The sequence below is a fragment of the Grammomys surdaster genome, unplaced genomic scaffold (genome assembly GCF_004785775.1).
Source record: "Grammomys surdaster isolate TR1022 unplaced genomic scaffold, NIH_TR_1.0 126051, whole genome shotgun sequence".
NCBI classification, from domain to species: domain Eukaryota; kingdom Metazoa; phylum Chordata; class Mammalia; order Rodentia; family Muridae; genus Grammomys; species Grammomys surdaster.
In genome coordinates, this window is record NW_021620862.1 from 4,549,596 (window position 1) to 4,571,297 (window position 21,702).

At 43.6% G+C, this 21,702-nt stretch overlaps 1 protein-coding gene across 1 annotated transcript in view; it reads left to right on the forward strand.

Annotated features, from left to right (window-relative positions):
• The window catches only part of Kif26b (kinesin family member 26B), a 400,661-nt gene that overhangs the window by 354,398 nt on the left and 24,561 nt on the right, over positions 1-21,702 (forward strand). The window lies entirely within an intron of this gene.

A 21,702-nucleotide genomic window follows, 5' to 3' on the forward strand; every position in this document is an offset into this window, starting at 1 on the left:
CTGGGACAGCCCTAAGCATGACATGTCACCAGTGCTTGTGGATGACACACCTTTCTCACCCCTCTTCCCTTACCCCCATTGCCCAGCACAGCTATGTCTCCCACTAGCTACAGGAACCTCCACTCATCTTAAAATGAGGGTTATGACTCTGCATTTTATATACATCACAGAGAAATAAGATGCAGAATAAGTGTGAAAAATCTTTTCCCCCTGGAATCTAGAAGGTTGCCACCAGTGACCAATGGTGACTAGCTAATGATCTGGTTTGCCTCACAGAATTGTCATGAGTAACTATGTAGGGAACATTTTGTTTTAACCCATTAAAATCCTTTAAATGCAAATTACTGCTATGGGAGAAACTGGGGAGCTTGGGGATGTCTTCAGGTGCCTGAGGCTCATGGCAAATCCTTGCTTTCTCTTTTCCTCTGGTCCAGGTTGATAACAGGTACCCAGACATCAATTCCCACCAGGAGATTCATTCTGGGTTGCCCTCAGGAGCTTACATGTTGGTTATAATCCTGGTTGTTCTTCTTCTTGAAATTTGGTATCCCAGCCACATAAACCCCAAAGTGGCATTCTCTGTCCTTGTAAGGACCATTTCAAGGTGAAGGTTTATCATGTTCTATTATTTCTGCTGTGAAATAACCCAGTATATTGGGGGCCTGGCAAAGAAAAGGGTCATTGTGGGGTAGAACTGTAGAGGCTGAGGATCTTCCAAAGACAAAAATTCTACAGGACCTGGTTGACTTCCAGAAAATGAGGATCATGTCTTTGAACATACAGCTTTCTGGGCCATCATGTAGATATAGTTCAAAATGCCACTTTGCAATAAGGTCACTGGCTAGGTATTAAGTAGATCATGTCTGTTTTATTCAAATTATTGAGTTGATGGTGGGAGAGCTGGGAAGTGTAAGGATATTTTTGATTAGGTAAAGGCAATTTCCTTCTGGTTGCAGTTTGGTTCCACTGTAAACAAATAGGGAAACTCTGCAAGTTGTTTTTATTACTAGCTAGGTTAAACATATTTTTAACCTCAGCTAGTCTCTTGGGAAAGCTGAAAGACTGTAACAGAATGTAACCAGCCCCTGCAGACATCCTGCTTAATTCCATGAGTCCCTTCCTAACATTTCGGCCACACAGGTGATGAACAAAGTGTTTATATTGTATGTAAACATGAGCTTAACATGAATGTTGTGTCTGCATGAGACCATGTCAAGGAGTGGTCCCCTGACCCTAACAGCCATTAGCTGTGGACCAGTGACCTTGGGCCCGCCTAACAAATCACCAAGAGCTTCCTGAGAAGCACACTGCTCAGTGTCAGCAAGCATGGTGGCCTAACCAGCCACCTAATGACCAGGGAATCTGTCCTGCCATCCTTTGGTCCAAAATGAGTGCCATCTTGCAGAAGTTTTGAAAGACTTTTGTTCTGACATCTTCTTGTACTCTCAGCCACAGCATAGACTTACTTAGTATTTGGTGTCTGAATCTCATTTGCAAACTGATTGATCAGTCGACTAGAAACTATTCTCTCTCAGAATACAGGAAGGTAAGACAAAGATTTACTCAGATCTGCCCGGCAGTTGATGAAAAGATCAAACTGTGTGGCTTTCGCCAGTTTGGGAAACGGTTAGTCATTGAGGTCAAGTGTCTGGCTGGTCCCTGCTCTCATCAAGCTCTGCCTGATGTTGGCTGCCTCTCCACAGCAGGGTGTTCAGCCCAGCAGGATGGTCCACATTCCCTTCATCAGACGACAGCCCTCTAGAACCATGCTATGCTACATTATGTTAGCAGACTAAACCTTTCTGGGCAGCAAGCCTTATCTTTGCTTTGGTTTTCCGGACAAGGGTATGTTTCTTGGCTGATGGCTTCTTAGTGTTCTGTTCACTTTCTGGGGAACAAAACAATCACAGAAAATCAAACTTCATATTCTTTGTCCTCCCCCATCTCTCTAAACCACAAGACCCCCTGTCCCCCCCTCTTCATCTGTCACCCTAGACAACTGCTTAGAAGCAGCATTACTTGTGCTTGCTTCTGGGAAATTAACTGGAATGTGCACAGAGGGGATATAGCCTGTCTCCATTTCTCTTCATCATCGTACTGGACCATTTGTCATGTGAGCAAGCCGGAAAGTGAGTCGGGATTCATTACCCATCCCGGGTGCTCCCACAGGCACCCTCGATGTGCTCTGAATGGTTCTGACTCTGCAGATAATATTGCCTGTGCAGATGACAGGCTCAGGCACAGAGTCAGTTCCCCACCTCAGCCATTATGCAGCACAAACTGCCTTGGCCAATCTCAGTGCCATTCATTTATCAATCCTAAATAGTGACACCATTCAGAAAAGCATGGGAGGGGCACAAGGAGAGCAGCAAGGGCACCAGCCCCTAGTCAGCTCGGCAATGACAGAAAGCACAAATTGCTCTCTTCTTACTTCAGGGAGTCACACACCCAGGGAAATCTGTCCTTGTTCTGAGGTTTCTGACAGCACATTTGCAAGTTTTCTCCCAGGCTCATTCGTTACAGTTGTCTGCTATCCCAGCACTTCTTGCACAGTGAGGTGCTAGGGATCGCCACAGCTGACGGAGCAGGGAAGATGAGCAGAGGTATTAGCAGGAATTCTTATGCCACAAGCCAGTGCTCTAGATGTTCACTATGGGAGCTTGTCCCCGAGGGGTCACTGCAAGGGTCTGTCAGGGTGAACTTGGCTTCAGCTAAAATGCTGTGGTACCCCAGCCCTTCTGAGGATCACAGACTTTCTAGAGACCCTGAAATTCTAACTGCAACTAAGTTCGATACAAAGGAGCCTGGTCTCTTTTAGATGTTGTTTTGTGATGGGTACAAGCCCTGAAAAAGCATGTTCTTCGCACACTGATCCCTCAAGCCCCAAAGCCCATAACTTCACTTATAATTGTCACTGCGTTTGGAGAAAACATTACTTTAATAAGCTACACAATCCAATACGAAGCAGGGGCCTATTATGGACCTCACAGGAGCCAAACCAGTGTACTTGTTGTATATTTGCAAATTGATGAAGCTTTTTATTGAGAACTGACCATTAAAGAGACAAGAGACTTTTTTTTTTTGTACAAATCTATGATCCTCCCTGACGGTGTGGCAGCTGGGAATGTGTGTGAAAGGAAGAACAGGCTGCTTGTCGGTTGGATAACCAGAAAGAGGCTGAGTGTTGGAACAGCCTCTTGTGTGGGCCTAGAGCGTCACTGTGGCTCCTCACTTGTTGCTGTTCTGGGAGATTTATATTCTGCATGAGGAAGTTTGGGAGCTTCCGGCACACTAGAGTCATTGTCCTGTTGAGCTGGCCACGTCTGCACAGGTCAGTTCTTGAAAAGCTGCTTCCAAACTGCCCTGAAGTGAGCTCTAAGGGCTTTTCAGGGAAGCCCTCTTAATTCCTTTGCTATTTAAGGAGTTTAGTCCCAAAGCCTCACATCTATGCATTCATTTTGCCAGCAGGGTGTTTGTGCTCTGCTTCTAAACCACAGGTATTTATTTGCTAATGTCTGGACACCCATTTCATAAGATCATGGAATATCATCCTGTAACACTCTAATGTTGTGTCTGTTTATAATGCTGTTCTCTGGCAACTTGGGAAATGGTGCCACATAGCCACCTGTGATGGAAACAGTGAGTTTGTTCTGTGCGGGACCTGAGACCCCCATTTACTCATGGTAGTCACGAGCAAGTGTTGGGCATAGACCACCATGCTTGTTCCACTTCCTTCTATGGTGGAATGGCTCCACCAAACTTGAAATACACTGGGGCCAGTCTCTTGTCAAACATCAGATTGTAAGCAAGCACTGCAGGCAGCATCTACTTCCAGAAGTCTCTGTCTCAGCAAAGGGCTGGACTATTCCTGAACAGCCTGTAGTGGGAGTGTTTGCCTCCTCCGGCTCAAGTAGGGTAAGGAGTCAACAGTATTTAAAGGACCTCAGAGCACCTGAGCACAGCAATCCCCTCAAACCAGCAGGCAATACTAAAACCAAATGCCAGTCAAAGACTCAGGGGGTGGAGGGTTGGTGTTTCATACACAGAGACAGCTTTTCCTAAAATGTTAACACTTCTGCTCATTTGAGAGGCAGTGGGGTGCAGATGCCTGCAGACACCAGGTGCAGCTGCAGGTCTGCAGTTGGGGCCATACAGGGCCATCACTGCAGGCACAAACCTTCCCCCACCTGGCCTTAAAGATCTCATCACTCATCTTCCTAGTGTCTGGGTAGATCTGGGGGTTCTCCACTGTCTCAGAACTGGGAAGTCACTGAAGACGTTTAGGAGACTGGAAGGGTTGTGGGAAACCGGAGCACGAGACGGAAACCGCCGTTAGCTGTGGCATCCCACACTTCTAGCGTCACAGTCCTGTTCCTCTGGATTGAATGAGATTACTTACAGGTACCATAAAATTAAATAGATACTTGTCAGGGAAAAAATGCAAAAGAATATCAGCTCTAAGATTGACTCAAGATAGCATGAAATTGGGGAGAAGCTCCGTGTAAGGATCTTTGTGTATGAGAGGGGCACGCATGTGCATATTCAACCTCCTCTAAATGCACATTAATGCTGGATTATCTCCCTGATTTACAGGGAGAACATCAATTTAGAACTATTTGCACAAACTCCGGATGCCAGTTTATAGCATTCCCTGTTTAGAAATAAAAAACCAAAGTCTCAGGTTGCCAGGCAACTGCAGCAGTGATAATTCTTAGTATTGCTGCTTTAAAAACATTCATTTTATACATTTTAATGACTGTTAGGGAGCAAAGAGGGTGAGCCCAGAGCATCTCTGGGACACAGGAAGAAGTTCTTTTTTATGAGATTCTTCAGTATCCTGCTCTCTCTTAATTCCTCCCTCCTTGCCTCTTCCCTGGCCAGTGGTATTTTTGTAGTTCATTATAGAATTTACAGAGATAGTTATAGTTTTTTTTAGCAACCCAGGCAGCAATTGTCTGTTGATTAACTCCTCTGGTGTGATATGTGCACGTCATTAGGGGAGAAGTGATGTGTGGAATCTGTGGGCTGCAGCTTGGGTTCGCTCATCATTTCTTATGCTCCAAGTTTGAGCCGTTCTCTTTGGTTGTGAGAACTGCTCCTGCCCCAGCTGGCTCCTGTCCAAGTGTGGCCAGACCATCATAGCTGGTATTTTTCTCTGCCCATTGCTGCTAGCCACTGTTAGATAGTGAAGCATAGTCACATGAGGACCAGATAGAAGCCAGGAGACTTCTCAGTTATCCTTTGGGTTCCAATTTTATCTTCCCTTAGCTTAACTTCTGAGCTTACCGATGAATGTCTCTTCCTTCTAGATTTGAAGTCAACTAGCAATGGATTCAAGGGTGGACTAAGAACTGAAACCTCATACCCTCTCAGTTCCAACAGAACCCCTCCACAGAGGCCCTAGCACTCAGACTCAGGTCAGCAGTGCTGGATCCCTTCCCCAGACAGTGATAGTTCTCTAGAGAGGAAGGCAGGGCACAGTCTAGGGGAAGAAGGAGACAGATGGACACCGTTGAGCTGCTCATTCTTGTCTTCACATTTACTATGCTCCCCCTCCCATGAATAAAGAGGAAGAAGCAAACATAGGATCTCCCCCTCTCGACCTTTCAAAGGGAATCGAAGCTAACTTATGAACTGCTGGATCCAAGGAAGAAGGAGAAAACTGTTTCCAATCCTTATTTTCTGACTTTTCAGCTACATAGCAGGCAGTTAGCATGGTGTATAAATTCACTCTCTGTGAGGGATGTTTCTCAATGTGAGCATAGTAATAATACCTCTTACTGTGCCACCCAGGCTCTTCTAAACGTGTCATGGTGACTCAGAACCATTGTTCTTATGGCACAGATTGGGAAGCTGAGGCACAGAGAGATTGAGTTCCTAGTTCAAGTTCACACAGCTGTTATGAAACAGAGTTGTGTCACTGTCTCCCAGTGTGTCCTTGCTGCTGAATATGGTGCCTGGAAGGTTGTCAGTGTCCAGTGAACAGTTGTCAATGGATACAAAATCTCCATGGACAATATGGGTCTATAAAGCCTGAATATAGAGGCTTGTAGGTAGGAGTTTAGACTGGGGAGCAGCCAGATCGTCCAGTGTGTACATCCAGTTGGCTTCCTTGATCTCACTGTTTCTATGATGACTAAGCTGAGTGTCTTAGTTAGAGTTTTACTGCTGTGAACAGAAACCATGTCCAAGGCAACTCTTACAAGGACAATATTTAATTGGGGCTTGCTTACAGGTTCAGAGGTTCAGTCTATTATCATCAAGGCGGGAGCATGGCAGCATCCAGGCAGGCATGATGCAGGAGCTGAGAGTTCTACGTCTTCATCTGAAAGCCTCTAGGAGAAGACTGGCTTCCAGGCAGCTAGGGTGAGGGTCTTCTAGCCCACACCCACAGTGACACACCTACTCCAACAAGGCCACATGTACTCCAACAGGGCCACACCTTCTAATAGTGCCACTCCCTGGGCAGAGCATATGCAAACCATCACACTGAGACTGGTGGCTAGGTGCCAGTGGCAAAGTGAAACATGAAACAAAGAAGAAAACAGAAAGGAAATCCCTCATTCCAGACCCAAGCCACAAACCAGAGCTCAATCAAGTTGATTGTGATCCTTGTTACCCTGGTGATAGGTGCAGGGGTATTGCAAGTTCAGGGCCAGTCTGGGCAACTTAGTGTCCAACTCTGTCACAAAATAAAAAACAAAAGTGGAGGGGTACAACACAGCTTAGCAGCTCATCGGTGGATTGCTTGTTAGCATGTGCAGGCCAAGTTCAGCCCCTAGTAACAATGACCACACACACACACACACACACACACACGAACACACACGAACACACATGCACACACACGCACGCATGCACGTACGCGCACACAAAAACTGTGTTCAGTAAAGCAGAGGAAACAGGGCTCTGATATCTGAAATGGAGCCTGGTGGCCTGAGTGCTCCACTCAGCACTAGCCATGGAGGAACTTAGCCAATCACAGCCATTTCACCTGTCTTGAGAGTCTGGGAAGCCATCTCACATTCCCCATCTGCAATAAAGCCGCACAACCCCATAGTAACTACACCACTCAGCCCTCCTACTTTGCCTGGGAGCTCCAACAAGAAAAGTGGGTCCCTTTCCCAAACCAGAAAGCTGGGTGCTACCCACAGTTGACAGAGAGGAACATGGTTGTGGGTTTCTTTTCCTGGGATGGTGGTGTCTCTGAGGCATTCCTGGGAGAACAGGTTCCCAGGTTTCCTAGCAGAGGTTATCATTCGCTGGGGCCTGAAGTTTGGCTGCATATCAGCTTGGTAATGACAGGCTATGCAGGAGGTGCAGCTGAAGCCAGGGTTCGCTGTACCTGCCATCATGAGCTTCCTCAAGCATCTGGCTGAGAGTAGAAGCATTAAGAACGGTTAGGAACTGGAATTTGTCAATTTCTTCACCCTGAGCTCCCAAAGACATGTGCTGGAGTAGGACAGCTGTGGTCTCCAAATGAGACTCTGCTGTCACTTGGGTTGGCAGAGCCACACTCAGGCGAGGCCAGGGAACATGGATGTCAGCACCACTTCTGTTACTCAGGGATCATTTCAGTCCCCATTTTCAACCTTGTGATCAGGATTCATTCTTGCCCTCCACTTCCGAAACAAAATTAGATCCCTTGGATAAAATGTCTGGGAGGCCTTTGAGAACATAACGTTTCAACGGTGAAAAGGCCAGAGTGTGTACGCACATTCTAAGCTTCAATGATCCCAGTTCAGCAGCACCATCGTACCATTTTATCCACTCTGGCTTGTTAGGCAGCTGTTTCTTTTGGCCAAATGGATTATAAGTTCCTTTCGTTACATTGGAGCCTTCAGCCCTCCTAGCCAGCACTCAGGGAGGCTGCCTGATGCAAATCTAAAAGAGCCCAGCCGTAAACTCTCTGCAAAGGATTGAGGTGAGATTAAGGAAACTAGGTACCCACTGAGGTTGAGGGGAGCTCAGGAGAAGCTGAGCCCCCAGTTGTGTCTGTTGATCCTACAGACCAGGATGTGGTGCATTTGATAGAGATATATTCTTCACAGAATACCAATAATGGCAGCCACACTAGAAGCAGCTTTGAGGCAGAGCCTATGTGTAACATGCTACAGAGGTTAAAGAAAACCATATCTGTGTAGACTAGAGATTTGGGTAGGGGGAGGTTTTTCTGAAGAGCTTTCCACATTTGATAGTTCATGTTGCAGTTTAGGTCCTGCTTGGTTCATAATACATAACTGCTATTCATAGAGGTCAGTGTTATTCAGATCAGCCTATAGCCAGAGGAGTTCAAGGGACTCGTTCCCCAGGGTCTGATGGAGCCTACCAAACACATACAAGAGCTAGCCAGAGAAATGTGGAGCCTATGTTCAAGTTTTATTTTAACCCACTTATTCATTTCAATCACTTCTCCATTCAAGAGTAATCAGTGGGTCTTGGTAACAGGTAACAATTAGGCACTGGGAACAATATAGCTGGTGACACCTCAGGGGTGTGAGTGGGGGCTAGGGACAGACATGAAACACCCAAGTGTGATACATGATAATTATGTGCACACCAGCCCTTAGCCTGCACAAAGGGAAGAAAGGGTGGGTGGGAGGATGGAGCCACAGTATCTGCTGCCTTAGCTGATGCAGCTAATCTGCCATCTCTCTCCTCAACTACCTGCTTCTACTACCGATGCGTAACCAGGTTTTCCTGCCTCCCCATCCATTCTTCAGAGGCTGAACTCTTCATTCATGGGAGGGGGCTCTGCCCTGTACCACATTGATGAAGAACTTGGCTGATACCCATCGTGATAAACTACTGAGCTAAACGTGGGACTAAAAAACCTGAAGCTTATTGTTATCTTTAATGATGACTAATCATCATATTACAAGCCATTCTGTTCATTACAGAAAGCAAGCAGCTGACAGAGGAGGCTTTTGGTCAGTCCAGGCCAGTGCACAGAGGAACCCAAGATGCCCTTAGGCACTCCAGGGCTCTGTGGTTACTCAAGGATAGCTTGATTTAGGCACAATTAGGCGCTGGAAAGGATGGAGCATACAAATGAGTCAGGGCTTAATTCATTAAAAAACTGCCTTGAACATTAATTGAGCTTCAATCAGAGTACCCAACCATAAATTCTCACCTGTTTCACAACTGATTCAGGCTCAATTGAGCATTAATAGATTTTTTTTTGGTTCATGCAAATGAGGTGATAATTCATTCTGTTGTGTAATTGAATAATTTTCAAATAGATTTATTCACAGGAACAGTTAAATTGTGCCATGTTGCCTAATGGAGCTCATGATGCTTTAACCAAAGCAAAGCCGAGTTCCACTCTGGAACAATAGAGACCTCACGGGACAGAGACAGTTCCAGTGAAGTCATTGCTGGTGTGGAGAGCAGCAGACCTTAAGACACCTGACGATATCCACTCTGCCTTAGGACCATGACCCCTGATGTTACTTATTTTTACTTCTCTGCTCTTTCTTACTGCCACATACAAGTAGGGTCAATATGAATTTGCAGGAAGTGGTTTCTCAGTTTGACAGCCCCCATTTGTAAGCACACACCCCCGAGTTTTATGCCCCGACACACCAGCCTTCCTGAGAGTTCAGCGTGTCAGCCTGCTTGTTGAGTTCCAGGCCAGTGAGAGACTGCATCACAGAAAAACATGGTTGACAATTTCTGAGGAATGAAATGGAGGTTGTTCTCTGATCTCCACACACATGCACTCAAACACATACATACACACACATGTGTGATTTTTTTAAAATGTGTATTCCTTCCTGTGTTCCAAAGAGCCTACCCAGGATGCATCTCCTCTTTGAAGCCTTCCTGAGGACTTCTCTCCCAATACGTTGCTGCATAACAATTCTGCTTTTTGTTTACACTACTCAGCCCCCGTCATATGAAGTCATCACAATAATGACAGCCTCTCCCTCAGGTGCCATATTGCTATATACTCATTTGGACTGACCCAACTTGATCTTAAACCCTGTTTCTTTAGTGACAAATGTGAACTGACCAAACAAAGTTGCCTCCATGATCAAAACCCTACCCTGTCAAGCTCTTTCTATCTGTGAATCAGCAGATCTTCCCACTCTGTCTGCTAGAACACACATATCCATGCCCTGTTGGCTCCTTGGCGTATCTGACTGTATTTCTTTCTGAGATCTAGATGGCTTTTTCCTATGTGAAGATCTAGGGCTCACACAAAAAGATCCACAGTGAATAGTGACAGCATTACTCTGGGCAGCAAGTGTGCTGTTAGAAGCATAGATATATTTGCATTGTCCCTGTGGTCAGAGACTAGTGGGTGGCAGTAAATTCACACGCTGAACCAATTTCTTTGGCTTTTCTTCACTTATATTACTGAGTCTACTTGATTGATCTGGTCATTGGCAATCACAGTTTCTCTTATTCCAGGCGTAATTATTGATATTAACTCTTGAATCACACACTCCTTTTCATACAATAGTATGTGTGTATATGTGAGTGTATGTGTATGAGTGTGTATATATGAGTATGTATGTGTGCATGTGTATATATGTGTGTGTGCATGTGTGTGTATTGAGTATATTTGTGTATGTAGTAGTGAGTGTGTGTGAGTGAGTGTGTTATGTGTAGTAGTGAGTGTTTGTAGTATGTATATGTAGAGAGTGTGTGTATGAGTGTGTGTATGAGTGAGTTTGTGAGTGTGTGTGCGAGTATGAGTGTAGATGAATGTGTGTGTGTGTGTGTGTGTGTGTGATTACAGACTGATGATGAAAGGGTTACAGAACCAGCAGTGTTGGAGGAGGCCTACTGAAGGTAAGAGCTGGGAGCTGATACAAATGTGAAGAGGGTCATGACAAGAGGTTAGTTAAGGCAGTAAGGACCCTGTTGTAGACTTGGGTCCAAAAAAGAGAAGAAATTCAAGTGGCTGCATCAAGTGAGGAGGTGCATCCAGGAGGTTGTCAGTACTGCTCCCTGGCATGTGAGCTGAATGTTCTGATGATAGGTGGATGGTTCTGCCATCTCAGTGAGAGTCCACATTTATATGTGGACACAAACCCCACAACTCTCAACTCAGAGGAGGCTAAGAAGCCAGCTATGATGACCATGGCCTAGGAACGTAGGTGTGGGGCACCCCAAATTTCTGCATTTCAATGTGGAAGTAGTTTCATGAAGTTTTTATAGTAACAGAGCAAAGTCATAAAACACTCTCTAAATATATTGGTGGGAACATTCAATAGGCAGTTAAAGATAAGTTGAGAAAGCTCAGGTGGAGGCCTGAGATGCTGTCTGATGCCTCATTGCCTTTCTGGTTGGTGGAATCTAGGGTTTTCTTAAACTAATGCATTCCAAAAAGTATTTTTTATCTCTTAGCAGCAGGATGTTAGGTGCAACACAGAAACAGGCAAAGGATGGCTCTTTAGAGGACTAAAGAGAGCCCAAGATGCATTACAGTTAGGCTCTGGACCTGCAACATTCCAACCTGTCTCTACAGTCACTGAAGATCCAATCTGTCAGTGAGCCTTCCAGGTTTCAGTGTGAAGGTACAGCTTTTCTGAGAACTTCCTTTTATACTGATGATGTATGGTTCAGCATGCAACCACTCATTGGTCTGGTGAGTTCTGTAAGGTCACAGGCCAGGTTTTGCTGTCAGGTTTTGACAGGCCCCTGTGTCAACACATTTCCTAATTTAATTTGGTAAGCCCAGAGATGGTGGCCTCTCGCTTGCCTGATTAGTTGAGCTGTAGGTCTGTGCAGGCCATGGGTGATGCTGTTCCTATACAGACAAGATGCAGGGCCACTCTGCCTCAGCATGAGCTCTCAAAATGGACACAGTGAACTGTGAGGTAAATGGAGTCACTCAGGGCCTGAAAGCCACTGCTGAAGATAATATGGAACAACTTAGAGCAGCTGTGGGTCTCTGCTGCTATTTTAAAAAAGGAAAATCAGTTGTCCTGTTCCCCACCCCCTAAGCTCTGACCTTCATTCCTCATCCCTAACATGGATTGCCAGTCTCTGATGTTCCTCCCTTTTCTCAAAGGCTGGGTCCCTCTGCAGCTCTGTTACCTGTTGTTATTCAACCTCAACCCCACCCTCCATTTTTTTCCTTTCTATTTTGTCTGGCTATCTTGTTATTTAAAGTTGAAGGCTAAACTCAGATCTGTTTTTAAAACAAAGCCCAGAGCAGGAATTGGTCCTTCCTGGTCATTTTGTTGTTGTTTATTTCTTTGAACATCTTAATTTCCTTACAGATGTTAATCAACTTTCTGTTGTTTACTTGAAATCCATGTGTTCAGCTCAATTGCCCATCTGCAGTTCCTGCTGGATCTATATCTCCCGGTGCCTTGAATCCTCCTGTGTTTATTGTTGTCTGGGGACTGCTCCTTTGCATTGGCATTTTATTCCTGAGACCTGGATAAAGAGGGTTTACTTTACAGAGTGTTTGTATGTAGGTCTATGAGGTGCCAGCTAAGGATAGTCTAAATTGTATTCTCAGCTTGAAATATTTTGGACCACCCAAATCCTGAGACTCCAGACGATCAGATCGCCTGCGTGTGTTTCAGACTGAGGTTCCAAATACTTAGGACGATTTCCTTTCCACTGTTTTGGTGCTTTAGAGGACAAGAAAATCATGTCCTCAATATGGGAGAAAGAGAATTTCCTAATAAAGCGTCCATATTGGACCAGTTTGGGGCTCTGTTTTCTATTTCACAGATCAGCCCCACCCCCAGCCCAGGCCACATAAAAACTAAAGTCTGTGAGAGTACCTGGTTGGTAAATAGCTTCAGAGTGAAAGCAAGCATTGTTACTCTACTTCTCCTGAGTCCCTGACTTGGACTAGAGATTGTCTTGCTCTTTTGCAAACTCAACAATGCATTTAATAGGATTTTTACAGCTATCCACATTGTGTAATTGTGCTTCGAAAGGTCTTTTGGGGACCTGACCAGCAGATTGTTCTTTTTCCTTGTCACTTACACATTCTCGATCTTCTGATAAGTGAGTATCTGAATGTAGACTCTGGATACTTCGACTGCTTCTCAGCCTGTTGGCTAAGATCAAGTGCAAACTTTACTCTCCAACATTCTTACAAAATGAAAAATATCTCTGCAAATCAAAGAAGAACAGTTAAAACTTCTTGATTGTGTCTCTAAATGTTTAAGAAAATAAGGAAAATTATTTCAGCTATAGCTTAATATACTTTGCTCTGCTTCTGTCTTAGCTGGCTAGGATTTCACAATGCTTCTGCCTGCCCATGTCCCTGAAAGACCCATGTGTGAAAGGCTTGGTCCCAGGCCATAGTGCTAATGGTAGTGGGACCTTTACCAGATGGGGGGTAGTGGGAGGAAGTTAGGTTACTGGAGAGCACACTTGAAGGGGGTATTGGGGCTCTGTCTTCCATCACTACGCCTTGGTTCCTGGCTCCCAAAGAGTGATCAACCTTGCTCCCTCACACACAATAACTAATCTTACCACAGGCCAACAAGGCCAATGAGCTATGGACTGAAATCTCTGAAACTGTGAGACCAAATAAACCTTTCAACACTCTAAGTTGATTGCCCCCAGTATTTTTGTTATAGTCTCTGAAATGTAATCATGGTAGTGCTATTTTCCTTAATGCTGTATTTTTTCAACTATCATCTTAAAACCACCATGATTTTTGTGTGATAACATATAAAATTATCTGTGTATTTTGATAACTGCAATTTCCCCTTCTCTTGGCACACTGGACATCTAACTACGATCTATAGTATGTTTGTTTCAATAGGATACATTTTTTCAAGTAAGAAACAATTATACGTCAATTTTCAGAAAAGAAGAGAGAGCTATAGAATTTCTCGTGTTTAATCCTTTATGTAGCTTGAACTCTTGTCCTTTGTATCCCAGGGTCCTCTGTTTGCAGGCTTTGTTTTTAATAATTGCAATTCATTACCAGCCTCAAAGCCTGAGGTTCTCTTCTTTCAATTATTGAGCTCCAGATTACAATTTAGTTTGGAAAAAATTCAATTCTAATTTAGAAGACTTGTTTCTAAAACTTTAACACTCAGATTTCAGTCATGAAGACTGCTTTGTTTTGCCCACTATAAAGCTGCTCACTATAAGCAATTTTGTGGTATTTCATTTTACTCTTTAAAGTCTCAAATATTTTTCAAATCCAACTAGTGACAGGAAGCAAAGAGAGAACTGTGTGCTCCCCTAAATTTAAGATCCAGCCGATCTTCCTCACATAGACTTTGTTGTTCAGTTGCATTCTGATGGAATTTAATGAATTTTTATAACTAAAGCTCAGGTTTCTCTGTATAGAATTGATCTCAGCACAGTTATTAGTTGTGCAAGTATATTAGCTAGAAAGACATTCAATAGAAGGTATTTCTCAGTTTAACGGAACTCATACTGTAGAGTATGCTCTCCTGTTCAACACACACCTCGCACATGGATAGAGAGCCAGAAGGCCCGCCCATACCACGCTCCTATTTTTGTAGGAAAATAGTAAAAGTTTTGTAGTGGCAAGTGAGAAATTCAGGCTCTCATAAACAGATAGGATACAAGATAACACAAAACCAAGACTTCTGGGCATTCCAGGACACATAGGGTCTATACTATGATCCTGTCCATCTCTCATGTGTTTGTATTTCCAGGGTAGGTAGAGAGCCAATGGTATCTCAAGTTATCAATGCCTGCTTGCTGAACAAATGACTCCAAAACTACCTGTGTATCTAACAGGACATTCTGTATGCCAGTGCGAGGGGCCCTTTGGAGCTTTCTTCCAAAATCTCACCATGGGCTGGAAAGATAGCTCAGCAGTTAAGAGTGCTTGCTGAGCTTCCAAAAGACCTGAATTCACTTCCCAATACCTTCATTGGTAGTTTACAACCTCCTTTAAGTCCAACTCCAGGGGATTTGATACCCTCATCTGGCCTGTGTGGGTACTATACATACTCAGCATATACTCACATAGGAACATAAGTAAGAAAAGTTTTAAATCTCAAATCCTACCACACAGATGGCTCCTCCCTTTACTTATATTTAACCAAAAGCCAGGATGGTACTTGCCACCCTTTCTGGGACACATATTTACATTGTCTATGTCAAATGTGTTAGACTATGCCAACAAGTTTGACCAGCCTCTTCTAGCCAAGACAAACTTCTAGACCTCAGTGGGTTCAGCCTTGTGAATTTCATACTTGGGTATCCACCTAAGAACATCCAAGGAGTCATAACATGGACACTTCACATTGTATTGATGGGCTGACCAGAAACTTACCATCAGATTAAGGCCACAATAGTGGGTAGGTCTGTTAGTTTCTCTTTGGGGATGCTGTTGTGCACACTTCTCAAGATGATAGTCTGGATGCAAATACCATTCCTGTAATATGCCATTGAGGACTGTAATATGTGTAGACCCAAGTAAGCCAGCTTGCTCTGGAGACTGAGAGAGTCACTCTGCTCTTACACAGAAAAGCCTGAGCTTTGTAGGAGGGGTTCTCACTGGAACCTCAGTTCAATAATATCTGTGTTGGTTTTCTTGTAATACTGGCTCCTTAGCCATTAGATATTTGCTTGAATGTTTATAGGAAGACCCCTGTTAGACCCCATGCTAGGTCTGGATATGGAAAGATCAGACCTTTGCCCTCATTCTGTAAGAAGCCAGCATCCTATTTGGGACATCAGCCAGCCCACAGAGGGTATCCTTTATGACACTAGAGAAAAGCATTGAGTTTGAACTGGGAAACCAATCCCCTCCCAAAACAAAACAGAATCAAACCAAACCCAACCAAACAAAAGGGCCTTGGGGAAGAAAGGTGTATCTAACTCCTATTCTGTGAACCTCATCAGCAGGACTTTGAGAAACTTATCCTCTGGCTTCTTCAGGGAACCTGGGAGTGAGGAGTAGGGACTGAGTCCTTACTTAACACTTGCATGGCTCTGGTGGAAGTCTTCAACCCAATTTCCTTTCAATTGCCTCCAATTACTGAGGCCTGTCCTTCATGGCAACGCAGTTGGCCCATCTTATGAGAACCCTGGGATTGTGTTTCCTCTAAACCATACGATATCCAGAAGTCATTGCAATAAGCACTGCCCTCATCACCTCTCAAAATTTAAGTTCTACTCTGTCTCGAAAGGAACATAGCCAGGAAACTCCATAGCAAGCGTGTGTGGAAAATGGCCTTTCACAGTTCTTGGGCTGGTGACTGGGAGTGGCCTCTAAGTAATAAAGACCATATTGGACAACTATCATTTGCATATAACAAGCCAGACAATCCTTAGTCCCTCTAATTGGCAAGCTTGTTACAGCAAAACTACATACTAGGAGGGTTTTGAACCACAGATAAAAAAAAATTAAGATCTGAATCTAAAAAGGTATTATATAAAAATGAAGAGTCTCCTGTATATTAAAAGATACTGCCAAGAGGTTGAAAACAACAGATCATTCTGCCTGTTTTCAGAGAAGGCCAGTCAGGTTGGCACATACTTTTAATCCCAGCACTCAGGAGGCAGAAGCAGGTGGATCTCTATGATTTCAATGCTAGCCTGGTCTACAGAGTGAGTTTCAAGTCAGCTATGACTTTATAGTGAGATAATGTTTAATATTTAGAACTTTTAAAGCCATCCTAAAATACAACAACAGAAGCAATTAAATGATGGACAAAGAACTTTAACAGAAGTGTCTCTGTAGAAGATACGAAAATGGCCAATAGCACATGAAAGCATACATAATTGCACTGGGCAGAAGAGAAGTGCAAATGAAACGTCAATAAGACACCATGTCACACTGGGTAGGAAAAAGATGAAAGTAGATTTTACATAAGAATGTGAAGAAAGTCATGGGCTTTATGGCAGCAGGATGTCACAATTGTCCCATAAACATATTCCCAAATTAAGTGCTACAAAGGACATTGGTCAGGAGCCAGGCCAGGGAGATAAGACAAAGCTCGTTTCAACCTTGAATATCATACAAACTCCTGAAAGCCTTCCAAGACTGACAACATAGAGAGGTCATTTGTGGGCCTTTGGGGCTTAGTTCAGTGGATGAGAGCTTTGCTAGTACCTGTGAAACCCTGTGTTCTGTCATGCACACATACATATACATGCACAGGTGTACACACGTACACATACTCACAGGTGCACAGGCACATATACACATGTGCACACACACATAAGTACATACACACATACGCACAGACACTGGGCTGAGTCCTTCCTGGTAGGATGTGTCACCAACCATTGACCTCTCTCACTGTAAATATGTGTCATTTCTCTTAGATAACTTAGGGAAATCCCAGGGATGTGCAGCCTGATGGAGCAGAGAGAGATCTCCTTGGTTAGTGTGGGGAAGGTCAGAATAGGGCCAAGCATTTGCAAATGAAGACGCCTGGGATTAATAGTCATGTGTTCTCTGCTGATTATATAGACATCAGAATGAGATAAGTTGACTCTAAAAACTAAAAATAGTCATGAGATTTGGGGCCTAATCTGATGTAGCTGCCATGCCTAGATGCCATGACTCTCCTGTTCAACCCCTTTTAGACTTTTCCAAAGAATGAGCCAGAAAAGGGACTCCCATGAGTTTCTAGAGCTACAAAGTAAACCAGCTGCCATTCATAGAGTCCCTGGGATACCTCTGTGTATATGTGGGGGGGGGGGCAGTGCTGGAGGGTCAGGAGCACAGGGGTCAATATTAGCTGTCCGCCTCAATCACTGGCTAGCTTATATTTTGAAAAAGGGTCTCTCATGGAATCAAGAGCTTAACGATTAGCTAGACTGGTTGATCTCAGGGATCTACCCATTTCTACTTTGCCAATACTAAAATTACAGATACATACCACAGTGCTTAGTGTTTTATTAGTGGGGGAGGGGAAATGTGATGGGGCTGAGATCCAAACTCTGACAAGGGAGATCGCAGAGTGAGGTACAAAAAGAGGCCTATCAAAACGCCACATCCAACATATGCTTCATATATGCATTTGCTACCTGGAACTAATACTGAAGCTCAAAAGAAAGCATAAGAATAAAAATATTTCAGACACATAAGCTGTTATATAACTAAGGATACCCAGGTGATCACGGGACAAGGCAGCAATCAAAATGGTGGGAAGACCTGAGAAAAGATACTGGGTGAAATTGGATTTCATTGCATCAAAGATTCCATTTGTAGCCTTATTTTTCTCTCTTCTCAAGAATTCTGTGGAAGTTCAAGGGTATGGACAGAGGAAATGCCTCTAGGTTACCATGACAACATGATTCCTGACTATCTTTATGCCTCATCAGTTCCTAAGTGCAGTTTGAATACCATCAGAGTTCTCTGACATCAAGATGAACATGTACTCCTGACCCAAGAATGATGGAAACTTTAAAGGAAGCAAAGTCCTAAAGAGTACAGTGATCTCATCTTTACTCTGGAGATGTGTGATAGCCACCCTTGGGCGTAATGGAGATGGTCCTTAGTCCTGCCCCCTGGTTAAGCAGCCGTAGACCATTGCAGAGGCTAGCTCACAAGTATCAGGACTGTAAAAATGGCTGTTGTAAAGCTTTGATGATTAATGATAAAAAGACTTCTTGGGCTCAATAAGATTTTTAAAGGAAGTGAAAAACTAATGGGAAAAATGTCAAGACCATAGTTATATCTAGCTATGGTGAGGGTATTGACGTCTTTGCTTTTGATCTGGACTGATTAACAATCTTTCATCTATTTCAGACCAATTGGCATGTGTGATGATTGCTGGAGGTCTGCCTTACTGTTGAGTCACTAAGCACAACCTTCGCAGCATCCCTTACCTTGTTAAAATATGCAATTTTCGGCAGACCATTGACCCGAGGGACAGCTGTATGCCTCTTATTCTAGTGGTCTGCTCATTTGTTCCCTTGGCTGTCTTTTTTATTCTCTGGAGCCATTTCTCTTTAATGTGATGATATTCCTCATTCCTAGTTATCCTGAAGTGAATATTAATGAATGTAGTCTTTCCCTTCTGCCCTAAAGCTATTAAGTTCTGTGTATTAACTGAATAAATACAGGCTAAACACAGTCCCCATTATGAAGGTGCTTACAGTCTTGTTAGAAGAGCTGATAGAAGCCTGAGAGAGTTTCAAGGTTTGAGGGCACAGTCCCCAGGATGCTGTTCTGCCCAAGATTTCTGGTTATTTGGGTTCAAGGATATAGGAGATTGAGAAGAGTCTGTACCTCACTTCTGGCACCAACTGCGTGGTTGGCAGGTACCCCAAACCACCATCATTCAGTAGAAGGACTTCCAGAACTCAGTAAAAGTACTCATGAGCTGCTGGAGTGTGTGAAGGGGCTGCTCCTGCAGAACCAAAGCTGCAGGATCTCCATGACAATGGGCAACAACAGGACATCCTAGAGGATCCATTTAGGGTAGCAGAAGTCAGAGGCCTCAAACCAGACCAATGACTCATTGCAACGAATATTTGCAAGTAAAGATGTGTGGACAAAAGGGTATATACTGTGTGACACACTACAGTTTCCATGGTGAAATGTTTGTTTTTTGTTTGTTTGTTTTTATTTTAAATGTTTCCTTATTTTTAGTTTTAGTTTTGTTTTTTTTTTTTTTCGGGGGGAAGAAGGTTGCAAAGGAAGGGTATAGATCTGAAATGACAGGGAGATACATGGGCTTGTGTGTATGATGTAAAATTCACAAAAATCAATAAAAAGGTTTTTTTTAAGTCCTCATGGCTCTGACTTATCACATAGGAAGACTGCAGCCTCTAATCAGCTCTCAGAGGAGATATGTGAACATAGTAGGGTCTAAGAAGGTTCCAGATATAAGTCTTCCAGTAACTGCAAGACATGTTACTGTCCCAACATCTGCATGTGAAATATGTACTGAACATTGCCACCAGCAATGTTGGCATGAACTATTACATCTACAACTATAATTGTGGCTAGATAGAGCAATTCCCCCTATGGTTGACCCCAGTTCCAGAGTGATGATACGTCATGGCCCCAAGCCATGATCCTAAATGTGGTGGTTGATCAGGCTCACACTCCACTAAAATCTGATGTGGACACCCTCCATCCTAAACAAAAACGGTCTTAATAGCTATCACAAGGCTTCTCTCCCAAAGCTCACAGCAAAGGGAAGCTCTCTTGAGAGGCAGAGCTAAATTATTTGATACATACATAAGTGTGTGCAGGGAAGAGATGATAAATTGGGTGATGGAGGAACATGGGATATGACTCAATCAATAAGGAACTTGTTATAAAGGCATAAAGGCCTGAGTTCAGAACCCCAGCACCCATGTTAAAACGTATCTCAGGAGCATATATCTGGACCCGTCATTCCCAGAATGAGGGGAGCAGAGAGGCACAGATCGATAGCATCATTGGACATCTAGAATAGATAAGTCAGTGAGATTTAGGTTTAGCAAGAGACCCATAAATAAGGTGGAGAATTGAGAAAATCACCTTACATATTCAGTGCACAAATGCACACACATGCATGCACATACACACTCACACACAGACACACACATACTCGCTCACACACACACAAACATACACACCCAGTCACATACAGACATACATACACATGCATACATACATCTACTCACACACATAGTCAAAGAGAGAGAGAGAGAGAGAGAGAGAGGGAGGAGAGAGAGAGAGAGAGAGAGAGAGAGAGAGAGAGAGAGAGAGAGAGTTGCACGATAGAAAAAAGGGCCAAACATTTTAAAGAGCAACAGAAAGAAAACTGAATGTGCCTACGCAACAGAACCCTCAGGCAAGACATGATAAGTGTGTCTAAAAATGTGAAAGGCCTGTGTGACCAACGGGCTTATTTTTGACCTGTATGATCCCAGGGGACAGAGCTAATGACTTCCAGTTAATATTATAAAGACTGGGGTTAAATATAAGGAAGAGACTTCTAATATATCTGAAGAGACTTCTTGCATATCTGAAAATATACAAGCTGCCCTGCAAAGACAGTAAGCCTTCCCAAGTGGAAAAGTCATTGCTGCACAAAGCGTATCACTCATTACCATGACGATCCTTTTGTTAGGAAATGCAAGACCTTCCTCCAAGAATCCTTTCAACTCTATTACTTTGTGCTTATATCAATATGTTTTCCATCTTGACCCATGGTTGTATTCTGGAGTTGGTAAGCTAGTTACGTACTGATTCTGAGTGTGGGTGCTATCTTTCAAATTTCTGAGTGGTACCTGAGTGTGAGGGCTGTGGAGTGAACGATGCCCTGAGCAAACTGTAGATATACCATACCTAGAGTAATTTAGGTTCTACCGCCTGGCCACCACAGAGTACCCTCTTATCTTACAGCTATGAGAAGGGATGGGGTGTTAAATAAGTAAACAATGGGAGGTTCCTGTGGAATATGTGCAGTGATCAACTCCATGCTTGACAAACGTGCTAGTTGGCATAAGTCTTATTGAATACCATCCGTGTAGAATGCATTTTAATTTTTTTAATTTTAAATTTTTTAAAACCTTTTTCTTCACTCCATGTGACTTTTACATCATACACCCCAGTCTAATTCCTCTCTGCTCGTAGTTACCCTCCACGCTTGCAGCCTCCCCCACAAAATAAAAAATGCACCAACAATCAAAAACAAACAAAACAAAGCACAGAAAACATCTTATTGTGGAAGCTGTAACATGTCACAGTGTGTCCCACAGGATACCCCTCTGTCCACACATCTTTACTTGCAAGTGTTCACTGCAATGAGCCACTGGTTTGGTTACAGGTCT